This window comes from Nannospalax galili, unplaced genomic scaffold (assembly GCF_000622305.1).
Source record: "Nannospalax galili isolate Female #2095 unplaced genomic scaffold, S.galili_v1.0 scaffold1483, whole genome shotgun sequence".
NCBI lineage: Eukaryota > Metazoa > Chordata > Mammalia > Rodentia > Spalacidae > Nannospalax > Nannospalax galili.
Window position 1 is genome coordinate 189,755 of NW_008350011.1, and position 15,699 is coordinate 205,453.

Below are 15,699 nucleotides of genomic sequence, written 5' to 3' on the forward strand. Positions count from 1 at the left end.
TGATGCTCAAAGCACCTGAGATAAAGTTATAATTCACACCCCGAGGAAATCAGATTCAGGAATTGTGGCCACACAAATGTTTTTTCTCTCTGGAAGGACAGAGTGACCTACTTTGTTTGAATTACTGAGACTAACACTTGGAGAGACTGATTTTAGTAGATCACAGCACAAGGTGGGGTGGGGAACCATACCTTCCAAACTGAGAGCGCGGGTGTTCTAGTTCGTTCTATTGCTCTTCTTTCGGTTTGATAGTTCTTTCTTAAAGTTTTATTGAATTTTTGTGTATTTCATACAGAACATCTTAATCATCTTTATACCCCCTTCCCCACTGGAGCCCTCCCATAGCCACACACACACACACACACACACACACACACACACACACGCACGCACACACACGCACGCACACGCACACATGCACGCACTGGAATTCATACATGCAGTCATTTGTGTTAAGCTGCTCCTCAGTGAAGTGCACCCCTGAGGTCTAGTCAGCCTATCTGGAGTCCTTCGCTCTAGGAAGAGCAGGTATTCCTTTTACTCTTTAGACAGCTGTTGTGTTTTGTTTTGCTTTGTTTTGTTTTCAGGATGCAATTGATTTTTTATTCCAACAAATTATAAAACACTTTTTTATATTTTTATTGAGCTTTTGCACATTTCATACAAAAGTTCTTAATCATATTAAGACCCCTCCCCCTCCATGCCCCCCCACTCCCCACCAGGCCTCACCAACTCTCATGTATTCCGTAATCATGTCAAGTCCCATCCAGTCAAGCATTTTATCTGGCTGTCCTTTGGTGCAAGTTCATCCACTGGATTCTATTCAGCCTATCTAGAGATCTTGAGGAAGGGCTGTTCTTCCTCACCCAGCCATAATCAGTCTCCAGTAGTTCAACATTTCTCAGGCTAGGGCCAGTCATCACCCATCTCCCTCGTACCACTCTGGGCCCTTGTCTAATCAGTTGGCATGGGCCTCATGCTAGACGCCACCATGGCCACAAGTTCACAGGTACAAGTTTCCAGTGGCCTGAAAGCCTCTCTTTCCTTATTTTCATGGACAAACCCTGGCTCTTACAGTCTCCCCGCCCCCTTCCACAATGGCCCCTGAGCCATGGGTGGGTGAGGTTTAATATAGAAGTCCTATCAAGGACACAGACTCTACAGTCTCTTATTCTCTAAAACTGAGCCAGTGTGTGCCTTCTGTGTGCACCACACTCTGTTGTATAAGGAAGCTTTGCTGGTGAGAGTTGAGGGATGCACGAGTGTTCTCTCCACCTCCTGTTCCACTGTGTTCCGTAAGCCTTAGTTGTAGAGGTTCCACTGTAGCTGTGTCACCTAGGACTAGGCATCTCTTAGACATATGTTGTGTGTGACCAGTTGTGGAACTCTGCAGTAGCCTCCATCTGTTGCAAAAAGAAGCTTCTTTGATGAGTGGTGTACAGTGTGCTTGTCTGTAAATGTAAGGATTGATATTTAGCATATAGTAAGAAATATCATTTGTCTAGAGATATGAAAGAGAAAGGGTTTTCTCTAGGACCTATGTCCTTTCCTGCCACATGTGTTCGGCTGAGTTTAGTGTTACCCATGAGTTCGCTCCCATTGAGAGGGCTTTAAGTCCAATGAGATAGCTGCTGATGACCCCTCAGATAACAGCACCACTACTGTATATTGTTTATTGAATTTTTGTCTATTCATGCGCAACATATTAGTCATCTTCATACCCCCTCCCCATTCTGCACCCTCCCATAGCACACATGTACACACGTGAGTGCACACACACACACACACACACACTCTGGATTTCATGCATTCTGTCATTTATGTTGAGGCCTATCGAGTCAAGTTAATGTACCTAGTTGTCCCTCGGTACATACTCATCCACCGGAGTTCAGTCAGTGTATCTAAACTCCCTTAAAGAGTAAGCTTTAAATCAAATCAGAAAATGATTGGTTACTACCATAACACTCGTGCCACTATGACCCTAGTGAGCATGTCTAGACAGGCAGGTCATTATTGTAGCTCATAGGGATCACGTCTGGGTAATACTGAAGATTAGAAAAAAAGTGCTCAGCCTAGATGGGACATGTATCCATCGACTTATTCTTTGCAACTTGACCAGTTGTGGGGTCTCTGTGTTAATAACAATCTATTGCCAAAAGAAGCGCCAATGATTAGGGTTGATACACTAATTGATGGGTCTAAAAATAAGTCATCGAGTTATTTTAATATTATGTCCATTTAGCAGAATAATAGTAGTAGGTCTCCTACAGGGCCTACAACCTGCCTAACCATAGGTTTGTAGACCCAGTAATGGGGCCAGGTGTGGGTCTCATCTCTGTCTCCGTGTGTCTGCGTATGTATGTGCCTATGTGTCTAGCCAGCTCACTCTGGCTCCATTCATCTGTGTCTCTCTACATTTCTGTGTATCTGTGTTTAAGTCCTTATCTCCATCGTCATGTATATCTCTTTGACTTAGCGTTTTGTCTTCTCATCATCCCCCACTTTTTTGTTCTCTTTGTCTCTCGCTCTCTCCCTGGCTTCATCTTTCTCTTCCTCCCTCTATCTCTATCTCTGGCACTGGTGCAGTGAATGTATCTGAAGAGCTGGATGGTGTAGCCCTTGGAACCGAATGTAACTCTGTGGTCAACAGCAGTAGCTGCTGCTGAGTGTGTTCTGGTGTCTTAGACCTGGGGGATACAGCCCAGACTTCTCACTAGACCAGTCCTATGGCACAGGTGGGACCTTGTTCCTGGCATTTGGATCAAGCCTTTTGTGGATTCTTAATGAGTCTGCGAGCTGCTGAATGTCCTCTTCTAAGCTCTCTCCTGTTTATTGACTACAACCAGGAATTATTTCTTGCAACTGATATACTAGAATGACTAGTTACAGAATCACCATTATTTGTTGATCAGTTTTTTACTTTTGAATCAGTGAACACTAAGGGAGCTCTACAGCTAACAAAATGTGAAATTAGAGACTTAAGCTGCTGGGTGGAGACATACAGCTATCCTGTTTCTCTTGATACATCTCAATATTAACCTTGGAAACTTGCTTGGAACACATATGCAGATAGAAAAAACAAAGATGTTGCTGGCCCCTGAAAAAGAAAGTTCTAAACAATGACAGAGGTGTGAGTGCAGGCTAGCCTGAGGAAGAACTTCCGTCCCTACAACAACTTCCGTCCCTACAACAGGCTCGTGTTCCCACTCAGAGGAGTGAAAAAGGATAAAGCTGTAGTGGGAAAAGGAGCAAAACAGCTGTATGCAGAAGGACAGACGTGGGCTGGCCGGAGACCCCAGACTTGGGCTGGCTGGATGTCCTCGCACGGCCGCTCTTTGTCCCTCTAACACAGGGGCTTACGCTGTGAGCTTCCAAACCAGAAGACCCTTGGAATGGCCAGCATGCAAGCAAAGCGGCCTAGGCACGAGCCAACTCAGGGTTTCCAAGATGACGCTAAAATCCATCCATATCCAGAGACATGAGAGCGGCAAGATCGAAGACTCCTCAAGGTAAATGACAGGAGGGTTAGTTGTTGGATTTACTGTGGACTCCAAAAGCACCTCTTCTGTTAATCTACAGTGTTATGCAATCCTGATGCCTATAAATAGGGCCTCCAGGTCTTGGCATGCCACTCTCTGCCCAACAGCCTAAGAGTTCATTGTCCTCCGCACTCTGCGCTCCATGAGAACAATGGGGATGCACTGCCTCCTCACTCTCGTGTGCTGCTGTCCTGTCTCCCATATCATTCCAGGTATGTCTCTACAGACCTAAAAATCTGTCTAGGATGGGGCTACAGGGGCTGAGCAAAGCTGAGAGCTACGTCTGGGTCTGAATGAGCAAAAAGCACGTCCTGTGGTTGAGTGCCCTGTGTCAGCATCCTTCAAATTCTTCGAAACGACCCCGTGGAAACAGGAATAAAGCTGTGGCGAGGCTAGTCTCAGGGATCCCGGGGCATCTTTCAGTCCCCATCTTTATCCTGGGCATGGAGGACGTTTCTTCCATGGAAAGCCATCTGCTCAGCCTTCAGGAAGGCTACTCAGACGGAAAGGCCATCTTCCTACTCAAAAATCGATAGCCAAAGTGATTCCAGAGACTCAGGATTACTGGAAGGGAGGGGAAGTTCTCAGAGAACTTTGGTGTAGGAAGAGGGTCACCAGGCCTATCACCAGATCATCTCACTATGACCTGGGACCTCCAAGACTACAGACATTCAGGGCATTACAGAGGCTTTCCCTAGGATATCTAACCACATTCTCCTGGCCAGATCCTCCCAGTTACAAAAGGGAATCCCCCTACCTGGCCAGAGGACACCGGTGTCCTTGGTTCAAAGCAGCCTGACCCTTACAAGAACCAGGACACCTGCAGAAGGAATCGAGGACACATGTCCCCCAAAGTCTGTCTTTCACGGTGACTTTGAAAAGGCTGTGCATTTCTAAACCTCACTTTCCTCATCTGCACTGTGAAGATGTGGGGCCAAAAGAATGCTCTGAAATTCTATGGAAAAAGAACACTGGGATTTGCTCCACGCCGTCACTCCCTCCAAGAGATGTGGTTAACTTTCCACAGCAATACCTGAATTTTCTCATTTCAAATGTGGAGACAAAGCATTTTTAATGCAGTTAGTTGTGATGCTGGGTGATTAGAGAGCTGGACAAATCAATCTGGGGACACTGGTTCTTGTTTCAGCTGGTTTTTTCCAACTACAAAATGGAAGTGCCAGGCAGGCAACTCGGGACACTGTACAGCCACTGTACTGGGATGGGAAAGGAAACGGGAAAAGCACAGGCCTTCAGTCTTAGGGACTTCCACTCTAGATACAAGCACGACAGCAAAACCCGTACGTAACTGATACTCTCACTACAGCTACATTGGGAACCCTGTTGTGCTCAGTTGCCAAGAGACCTTATAACAGGAGTTAGCCTAACTTTGTACATTAGGAAAGGTTTTTATGGGAAGATTGATATGGAAGAGGAAATGTAAGTTGCTTTGGTAGACATATTTTCTTTAAATAAATTAAGTGCTTTTTAAAGACAGAGTCTTATCTTCAGCTCCAGCTGCCCTAGAACTCATATGTAGGGTGGCCTTGATCTCATAGATCTCCTACTGCTTCTGCCTCCCAAGCTCTGGAATTAAAGACGTGAACCGCCACACCCAGCTTAAATGCTTTCTTATATCAACCATTGCAATATGTTATATAAAATGTATATATCTTTTTCTTTTCTGGAAATCACAGAAACTGTGGTATTATTTCTACATGGCTACTGTGGGTTGCAGCTGACCAGATTCTACTTTTCCTATCAGACACCCTGACCTCACTGCACCGTAGGAAGCACCCCACCGTACCACCATCTGTCTGCCCAATGGACACAGGGCTTTGATATATCTGGATACTATATTTTTGAGTTCGTGTTTCATTTTTGTTACAATGATAAAACACCCTGACCTGAACCATCACAGGGGAAGGAAGGGTTTCTTTCAACTTACCAGGCACAGTCCATTGCTGAGGGCAGTCAAGGCAGGAACTTAAGGCAGGAAGTTGAAAGCCTGTTTTCCATTTCACTCAGCACTACCTCTGAATAAGGAACTCACTTCACAGCCAAAGGAGTACAGCAGGAGCTGTGGAGGATGCTGTTTGCTGGCTGGTGGGCAGGCCTATTCTCAGCTACCTTCTTTGTTAAAAACTTGTGCTTTAGGGACTGGAGAGATGGCTCAGTGATTAAGAACACTTCTATTCTTCCAGAGGACCCAGGTTTGACTCCCAGCCCTGACACGGTGTCTAACAAACCATCTTTAACTTCAGTTCCGGGGGATGAGACACCCTCTTCTGGCCTCTGTAAAGCATTGCATGACACAGGTACACTTACATACATGGAGGCAAAACACTCATACACATAAAATAAAAATAATAAAATATATTTTAAACGTATGTTTTGATATTTTATTTTTATTTTATGTGTATGAGTGTCTTACCTACATGTTGAGTGCACCCATGTCATGCAGTGTCCTCAGAGGCCAGAGAGAGCATCTGATCCCTGGAACTGCAGTTAAGGATGGTTGTTAGTCACCATGTGGGTGCTGGGAACTGAAGCTAGGCTCTCTGGAAGAGCGGCCAGTGATATTAATGCCTAGTCACCTCTCCAGCCCCTCAGCTATCTATCTTTCTTACATAGTCAGGACCACCTGCCCAGGGAATAGAACCACTCACTTCCCATATCAATTAATAGTCAAGACAAGCCCCACAGACATGCCCCCAGGCCAATCTAGTCAAGGGAACCTCAATTAAGACTATCTTTTTGGGCGATTGTAGGCTGTAGCAAGTTGAAATTCAAAACTAATCACCACATATTGAATACATATCTCTGATTCATTAAATCTGTATCAAGTAGGAAATGTGGGGCTGGTAGACAGCAGTGTTGAAAGGCTAGAGACAGGAAAGAATTAAACAATAGGGTGTTTTAATTTACTCCTCACAGTACTCCAATGAGAAATATGTATAAATAACATGCCTTAAGCCACATGGCCTGTGACTAGCAGAACAAGGGATTAGTCTTCACCACAGGCTTCCACAGGAACCAACAGGCCTCAAGATTTAAGCTCTGGTAGTAGGTGGTAGAAGAAGCAACTAGAATGTCAAGATCAATTCTAAGAGAGGCCTGTGGCCAGGTAACTGAGGCCTTATGGGGCAAGACATACCTTTACAATTGGAGAACCCAAAGGAATTCAAGCTGATAAAGATAGCAAGGAAAATGGCTTTTAAGAGGATGCCTGGTGTGGAAACTGTCTGGATTGTATAGGGTTAATTACAAGTCACCTGGGGGGTGACTAAGCATGTGGTCAAGGTTGCTGATAGACCTCATTCCATGAACAAAGCTATGCCTCTTCCATTTGCACCCGTCTCAGACCATGAACCCTAGAACCTGAAAAATGAACGCCTTCCACTGATGTGTTCACCTCACCACAGTCTCCTTACCCTCCACTGATGCGTTCACCTCGCCACAATCTCCTTTACCTTCCACTGATGTGTTCACCTCGCCACAATCTCCTTTACCCTTCCCCTACGATCTCCTTCACCTTTTCCATTCAGATTGCTTACAAAATTATGCTAGGCTGAGCCCATTTTTCTGCCTTTAAAATAAGGCATGGCCAAATGATTCTAAATCCCAGCATTCTGTGGCCATCATTTGCCCCAATTCACCTGCTCACCTGAGTGTTTCACACAGCAGTCCCCACCCTGACCTGTTTGCACCACTTCCCTCTGTTCCACTGACCTAATAACATCACTCAGGAATCCACTTTCCATACCCTTTGGATGCCATCAGAAAGACCTGGAATTCAATTACCTGGAATAGCATCCCACAGCCTTAGACAGGGGAACAACAGGCACCCTCCATCAAAACACTGGGAATGCTATCAGTTGAAGTTTACAGCTAAGGAGAGAGGCAGGATATCACCTCACTGAATGTTCCAGGATCTCCGCTACACAGGGACTATGGCACACTGTTCCACATAACTGGCTTCGTTGATCACAGGTGTTAGAGTTCACATACTCAATAGCAAATAACAAGATCACATGTCCATATCCGGCATTCTTTCCCACAAACTCCTGCAGAGATCAGCAGTCATACATTCTATCAAAGGTTAACTGAAGGTGCTACTGACTTTTTTTTAATAACCACATGGTTAGAAGAAGCATTTCATTATAGCTTTAACATATTCAATAACAGTTTCCAGAGCAAAGATACATCTCTTTCAAAAGTGGCTGTAAATGTTTAGGTTCACAGTTGAATTAATACAGTTATACAGTATTGAACTCAGTATAAACCCTGTAAGACATTTTGAGGTCAGCTTCACTTTCCTGTTCACTGAAGGTGTCATGTTCAACCTAAAATCAAAAGAAGGCATCTAATCTATTGTGATTATTGAATTGCTTTGGAACGGTATTTGTCTGATCAGGAAGGTGTTATGTAGTTTGTTTCATTCTCAGATAGCTTAAATATACTCACAGAATTGATACCAACCTCTCATGCTCCAACGGTTGTGTCTTCAAAATCCTCCACCACTAGGTTAACAAGAGCTTTATTTTAAACACTACCAGTGGAGGAATCCACTTTGTCCTGGGCCCTTCCTCAGGCACTGACCAGGAGAAAGGTTTTCTCTAATTAAAAAAGACGTCAACAGTTACGAGCTAGTCTGTGTCCTGTAACTGACTTCTAGTCCATATCCACGACCAAATCCATGAATTTATCACCAGTGTATGGAGTCTACAAATGTTGATGGGGGCATCAGGGTTGTGCCCCCACATCTGGCATTCTCTGAGACGGTCACCCAATAGTGCAGTGAGATGGAATGAGACCTAAGATGGCTACAGGAGATTCTGTTGTGGTCCTGGCTCTGGTTTTGTGAACTGCATGCACTGTGGACTCCAATCAACCTCACATGTGTCATCTTGGAGAGGATCAGAGACACAATGGAGCCCTGAGGGCCTCCTTGGTTCTATAGGGCTGTGCTACATTTGACCCTCCTCTGCTTCTACTTCAAAAAGAAATAGAATGAGCAGAAACGCATTTTATCAATTCACTTATTGAGAAAAGCAATATGAATACTCTGGACCTTAATGATTTCGAAGTGCTTTCAAAAAGTTGGTTTTCTGCCAGCATGGGAAGCCTTCCGTGAAAATCCACACAATCTGGAGTTGGTCATGTCTGAAATGTCTAGTTGTTTATGATCCCACCTGATGTCAAGGTCATGGTGACGGTACTACCCCTTGGGGCAATTACAAGCAGCATTAATTGGAAACAAGGATGTACAGAAAGAATGTGAGATGGAGATCAGGAGAGCGGTCTGTGTGAGCGACTGAGTATGCTAGGGAAGATGAATAAAGGACAGCATGGTGGAAGCGGGCACCTCTCTGCTCTCGTCCTTCTTCGGTACATACAGCCCCATTGAATCCTCTGTGGCGAGGGCAGTGTTCTCCAGCCAAGCATTTGGTTCGTGTCTATAATCCCAGAACTCCAGAGGATGTTGTAGCAGTATGTCTATGACTTTAATCTAAACTGGACTACAAAACGAGTCACAGCATAGCATGAGATGCATGTGGAAACCCTGTCCCACTCCCTTCCCTAAAAAAAGAAAAGAAAATGAAGGATTCTCCATTTGCCCCTTGCAATGTAATAATCACAAGCCATGGGCATTGAGTATTGCTTCCCTCTCTGGTGAGTGAGGTCTGATTTTATTAGTGTCCCCCAAAAATCAATTATTCAAAACATCCGAAGGGCAGAAAATTCTGTGTCCAGTATAATTAGCTATGTATAACCTTTACCAAATGTGCTAAAACCACTGTGGCCATAGCCAAGAGTTTTAAGTTTTTCTGTTCTCGTCTTGCAGGTTTGGGTATTGCCATAGATGCAGTCTTTACTGATGACACTAATCTTGCATCAAAGGTGGAGGAAAATGTGACCGTCATGCCTGCCACTTGTTATCTGAGGAAACCAGCACCGGTAACAGCAGAATGGACAAGTGCTGCAGGGAACCGAACCCCAATAAGACACACCAGAAGCCACACGAAGGATTTCAATCACTGCTTTCATAAGGGAAGTCCCTCTTGAAGCATGTTTTCTTCACACTAAACTTTTGTGAATTTTGATTGGGTTAGAAAATGGAGATTATTCTATGGAAAATATAAAGAGGGGCAGGACAGGTCACAAACCCTGCCTGGCCAGAGGAAGAATTGCTGGGGATTGAGCAAAATTGCTTCCACATAATTTTATGAAGTCCCAAGTTATGACTGTCCTACTCTGAGAAAAAGGAATGTCAGGTGGCTGCAGAAAGACCAGGGTTCAGGGGGTCATTTCACCCTGTGAGTAGCTTCGTCCTCAGGACTTGCTGGTCCCCACACCAACCTTATCCTTTTAGTTTGCAAGTTGCCATATGGCCTCCACCACTCTGGGATCCAGCTACCCTCGTTGCATTTAGGCTTCTGAATTCTGTAACCAAAGTCTCCACCATAAGTTCTGAGCTATCATGAGACTACTTCAAATCTCTGTGGAGATAATGATGAGTTAATGTCTGTCCTTCACTCATTTATTTCTCATTCATGTGAAAGGACTGTTCTTGGGACATTCCCGTGTGACTACACGCAATGAGCAAGGTCGTATAGTGTGGTGTTTTTAGTGACACATCCACTTTCACATTCCAGTAACTGTGAGCCTTGGGAATCTTCCTTCATATGAAGCAAAAGGGGGTGATATTATTCCACTTTCCTAAAGGAGGGCCCCATTGGCTTCATGTATTATCCAAACAATAGGAGGAGAATGAGATTCCTTTCTACTTTATTGATATATAACAATAAATGCTGAATCTCTGCTAACTAGGCCAGTATCTCAAAAACCCCAGTTCCAGGCATGGGAAAGCACCCTTCACGTTGTAGGTCAGGGGGATCCAAGAGACCCCCAACAATGTAGTCTTCAGCCACATAGCCCATAACTTGAGGATAAGACACTATTCTTGAAAACACCACACACTAGAGACACGGAACTTGGAGGAATCAAGCCAGAACTGATCTGGAACTCTCCTCCCTGAGGACCATCTCTCATAGTTCAGAAAGTGATAGGGAGGCTGACATAGGAGAAAAGCAATCAATAGTCCTACCCCGCTGCACAGCCTACGTGCCAAATCAATGACTATCCCAGCAAGATATCACCAATCGTTAGTACCTTTACCTTGGGGAAACCAATAGCTCTTTAATTGGACTTAAGAGAATCTACGTGGTGCTGTAATACCAATGACTGGAGGCATCATAGCTCCTAGATGACAACCTACTACTGCCACCTTCTTAATCCAATATAATTTCTGACTGTATTCGAAACTCTTATCCTTACTCTGACAAAGTTTAGCTCTCACCTCTCTTCAACAGGTCAAAAAGCAGAAAACAAGTGGCCTTGGGATTTCCAACCACAGTGATATATCTACAGCTCAACCTCTACACCTTAAGGCTCAGGGAATACTGCAGAAGATGGGGAGGAACGGCTGTAAGAGCCAGAATACTGGGACCCCTGGTACTGGATAATGTCTTCTAGACACCACAGAAACACTCCTACAAAATCTCAAAAACATGGTTTCCTAAACCAGATGTGGATGATGACACCAGTCAATGTGCCAAGACAAGTGGGAAATTTCACAGGCTCAAAAGAGAATCAACCTTCTGCAGGAAGGAACTTCCTGATAGATTATCCAAGTAGTCAGCCCTAAACACATGTACAGAACAACGTGTGTGTGTGTGTGTGTGTGTGTGTGTGTGTGTGTGTAACAATAATAATCACAAAAGAAAATGCCCTGAACTTGAGGTGAGTGGGGTGAGAGGAACACAGCAGCAGTTGGAGGAAGGAGGGGGAGGGGTGGACACAGTACAAACACCCACATATGAAATCCTCAAAATCTAAAAACTTAAATTTAGGAAGGAGACAGTTCTGACTTGATCCAGCTGTACGTACGGTTTTGTGGTGTTTGGAGGACTTTTGTTTCTTTGGTTTTTTTTATTGTTTTGTTAGAATTTTAACCATCATACACATTCTCATGCACATTTCTCAAATTAGTTCACTAAGCTAGAAGTTAAAGTGATTTTCTGGGAAGACAGCACTCCTCCTCTTGGGTCACACTCTGTACCTCAATCTGGAGGGCCTGGTGAAGTCAAAGCCAGGCTCACCTAACATTCGGACTCAAACAGAAGCATTTAAAAGCACCACGGCACCTACCTCAGCCATCAGTAATTCCTTGGCCAAGGAATGGTGACCTAACTCCCTTGAATTAGGGGCTTAGTTTTCACAGCCTCCCAAGGGGCTTTATAGGGACGGGCTTTGGGGTACGAAGACTTTCAACAGTTCTGTGTTAGTTCACCAGGATGATTGTGACATAGACATGACATCTCTCCTTTCATTTGCAAAGCACAGGACATTATATGAAATGAAATAAGTCAGGCACTGAAAGACAAATATCACAGTATAGACCTCGGGTGGAATCTCAGTAAACTCAATCTTATAAAAACTGAGAATTGGGCTGGAGAGATGGCTCAGTAGTTAAGAACACTGGCTGTTCTTGCAGAAGACCTGGGTTCGAATCCCAGCATCCACATGGCAGCTAACAACTGTCCATAATGCCAGTCCCAGGGGATCCGACAGCCTCTCTGACCTCCACCGGAATTGCACGACATGGGTGCACTTACCTACAAGCAGGCAATACATACATATACATAAAATAAAAATAATAAATTTTTTTAAAAACTGAGAATAAAATGTTGGATACTAGTGGCAGAGGGACTGGCGGGTCAGAGAATATATACTTTCAATTAGACAGGAAGAATAAGTTTTGGGATCTACTCACGGAACGGTGACTACAATCAGTAATGAAGCGTATTTCAAAAGATATGAGATAATGAAGTGTATGTTTCTTCAACCAGAGGACAAAGGCATGAAAGACGGGTGCAAAAATAAATCTTTTGCAAATCAGAACTCATTGTTCACTATGACCTTTGATACACACAAGAAGGACTATAACACTGGCAGAGAAGGGCCAGCCCAGCCACCAAGGAGCATCAGTGGAGCCGCACTGGTCTGGCTGTCACGTGCACTGGTGGGGCAGAGCTGAGCCTGCATGGCGGCCCTTACACCCCAGCAGAACTGCAATGGCATAGCCACCCATGGACAACAGTGAATGGAGCCAAGCCGACCTGCCCACCCACATGCCTCAGTCACACCTATGGCCCCCAACCATCATCATCACCCAGTGACTGTCAAGACCTGACTGCAGTCCCCAACAACTTTAGGAATTTGAGAAGTCTATAGATTTCAGAAAATAAACTAGAGGACACTGGTATAAAGCTGTTATGTGAAGTTGTAAAACTTCCCAACTGCCATTCAGAGAATCTTAGATTGGAGATAACTGTGAGATAACCGCTGCCTTCTGTGAGGACCTCGAATCTTCTTTTATCCACAGTAAAGCCCTGTGGGGAATCGGCCTGTTGGAGAATGCCTTGGTCAACAGTGGGGTCACTGTGCTGCCAAAGTGTGACCTGTATGCAAGGGCTGCAAAATCAAGAGTTTCTGACCACAAAAAAAGAAAAACTCCTACTTGATCATCCTAAGCGGTGTATAAGAGAAGCAGAAATTAAGAGTGAAAACCCCATTCCAAGGACTGAACATATTCTGACCCAAAACCACATACAAAGGAGGGGGCCTGGACCCTTACTTGCACACCTTTGTGTAAGAGTTGTAAAAAGCCAAGAGCAGGGAAGCTAGAAATCATAACACAGCCCAAATCCCTCAGAAATTATGCAGACAAGCCCTTCCTATGCAAGCCTTGCCTTGCCCTAAGCAAAGACACTTCAACAAATGGTCCAGAACTCTACTCCTACTGTTGAATCATCTTCCTGCAACTATGTAATCATCCTTATTGTGAATCTGCATGAGCTGTCCTGCTCCTTGTCTATACAGCCTGTGAAGAAGGAAGGCTGCTTTTAAAGTCTCTCCTCTCTCCTTCTCACCATTTGACTGACCATGCTGACCATCATATAAATATGAATCTCGTTCGAGTTTTCCCGGAAACATCCAGAATCATGCTGGAATGAATCCTTTGGTGCCATTACCCAGACAAGTTAATGAATACGATGATTTTAATGGAGGCCCTAATGGGATAAAATATACCCACTCAGTAGGAGGGATTCCATGCCTGGAAATTTAAACCCAGTTAAAAACCTAATGCCGGTGAAGTCATAGGCCCCAACAGGGCAGTACAATTATTGTTTATCTAAACTGACGTTGTATCAAGTTGCCTTGTAAACACCTCTGTTAACCCTATCAACTACTTTCAACATTAATCAAGAAATTTTTCTTTACAATAAATGGTGGTGGTGGTTGCAGAAACCCTTCGGCTCCTTGAGGTACTGAAAATAAGGGGTAGTTGGGTGTTCAGCCACTAACAGGACATTTACACCATTCATTCGAAAGTTCTGGCAATACTGCAGAAGGGAAAAAGAATGTAAGGCCCTCAAAATAGAGAAAAGTCCAGCAAAATGCTATCTTCTGGGCATGACACACTCAATGCATCTGAACTCACAGGTTGCTTATGCTGGGCCCATAGCAGACTGGCCCAGTCAACAAACAACTGTGGACTGTAGGAAAGCCCACAGGGCCCTGTCTCTCCCCTCAGAACTGTTGGCTACTGATGAATTCTTGTGGAGAGGCAATGCACATCACACACACACACACACACACACACACACATATAAAGAAAGAAAAATTAAAAAGTAAGAGTTGGTGAAAATAAACAAAAGGGCTACATTTCGTGTGCCGTTACTGGCAGTGAACGATATTACAGCCATTACATAATGTTAGTTTCACATGGCTATTCTTCAAACAGTTACTGGGTTACACAGAATTTTGTAGCCCCTAAGTAGTGAGTGTACATCAAAAAGAAAATTCAAAACATGTCAAAAGATATTTGCACTTGAATATTTATGGCAAAATTATTTATAATAATCTAATTATGGCATCAACACAGCTACCGATTATTTGAATAAGGAATGAAGATAACATTGTCCACATGCACAACAGAATGCAATTCAGTCATGAAAAAGGTGGATTCCTCTCATTTGCAAGGAAACAGATGAGCTAAGACATTATACTTAGTGAAACAAACTGGACACCTAAGGATAAATATCACAGAATGCCACTCGTGAGATGGCTCTCAAAAGAGCAAAAAATCAGAAACTAAGAATTAAGTTAGAATACATGTGATATTAATGAAAGACTGTGGATATTGAGAGCGAAATGTATGAGCAGGGATGGGGGCAGGAGGCAGGAAAAGGAAGCACAGGGGTGGGTTAACTGAAACTAAGAATGCATGAAGAAGGCCTATGAAACCCAACTCATTTGTAAGCTAAATAAAATACAGATCAACAAATGGGTTTGAACAGATGTCTTCCACATTGGCGAACAATGCTGCTCCCAGAAGACATGGGTTATTAACTGAAAATCTCAGAGAAAGACATGGGCTACCTCCTCATGAGTTACTGGACACAGAAGTTCCAGAGACATCTAAAAGAGCTCAAGGTATTACTATTGTCATCACTCTTCATTGCCGACCATCTACGTGGTAAGATGTTGTCCTAGTTTGTTCTCCATTGCTGTGACAAAATACTCTGACCAATACCAACTTGGGGAGGAAAGGGTTTATTTGTCTTACATCTCCCAGGTCACAGTTCATCCGGGAGCCCAAGGTAGGAACTCAGGGCAGGAGCCGAGAAGCAGGAGCTGAAACACAGGCCATGGAGGAACACTGCTTACTGGCTTGCTCCCCTGGCCCCTGCTCAGCCTGCTTTCTTATGCAACACAGGCCCACCTGCCCAGGGGTGGCACCACCCACAGTGGGCTGGGCCCTCCCACATCACTCAACAATCAAGAAAGTGTCCCATGGACATAGCCACAGGCCAGTCCAATGAAAGCAATTCCCCAGTTGAGGCTCCCTCAACCCAGGTGTGTCAAGTTAACACCAAAGCCATCCAGCACAGATGCTAGTATGAAAGATACCACACTGCACACTCTGATTGCAGGACAGAGGAATCCATCTTTTTCATTCATTTTTACATTTTTTGCTTTAACTTCTGTGGATTTCATACAGTATATTTTGATAGTATTTAGAAGCCCTCCT

The 15,699-nt window shown here is 44.2% G+C and overlaps 1 pseudogene; it reads left to right on the plus strand.

Annotated features, from left to right (window-relative positions):
* Window positions 1–12,427: 12,427 nt before the first annotated feature.
* Window positions 12,428–12,547, plus strand: LOC115072716 (annotated as a pseudogene).
* The last annotated feature ends 3,152 nt before the right edge of the window (window positions 12,548–15,699 follow it).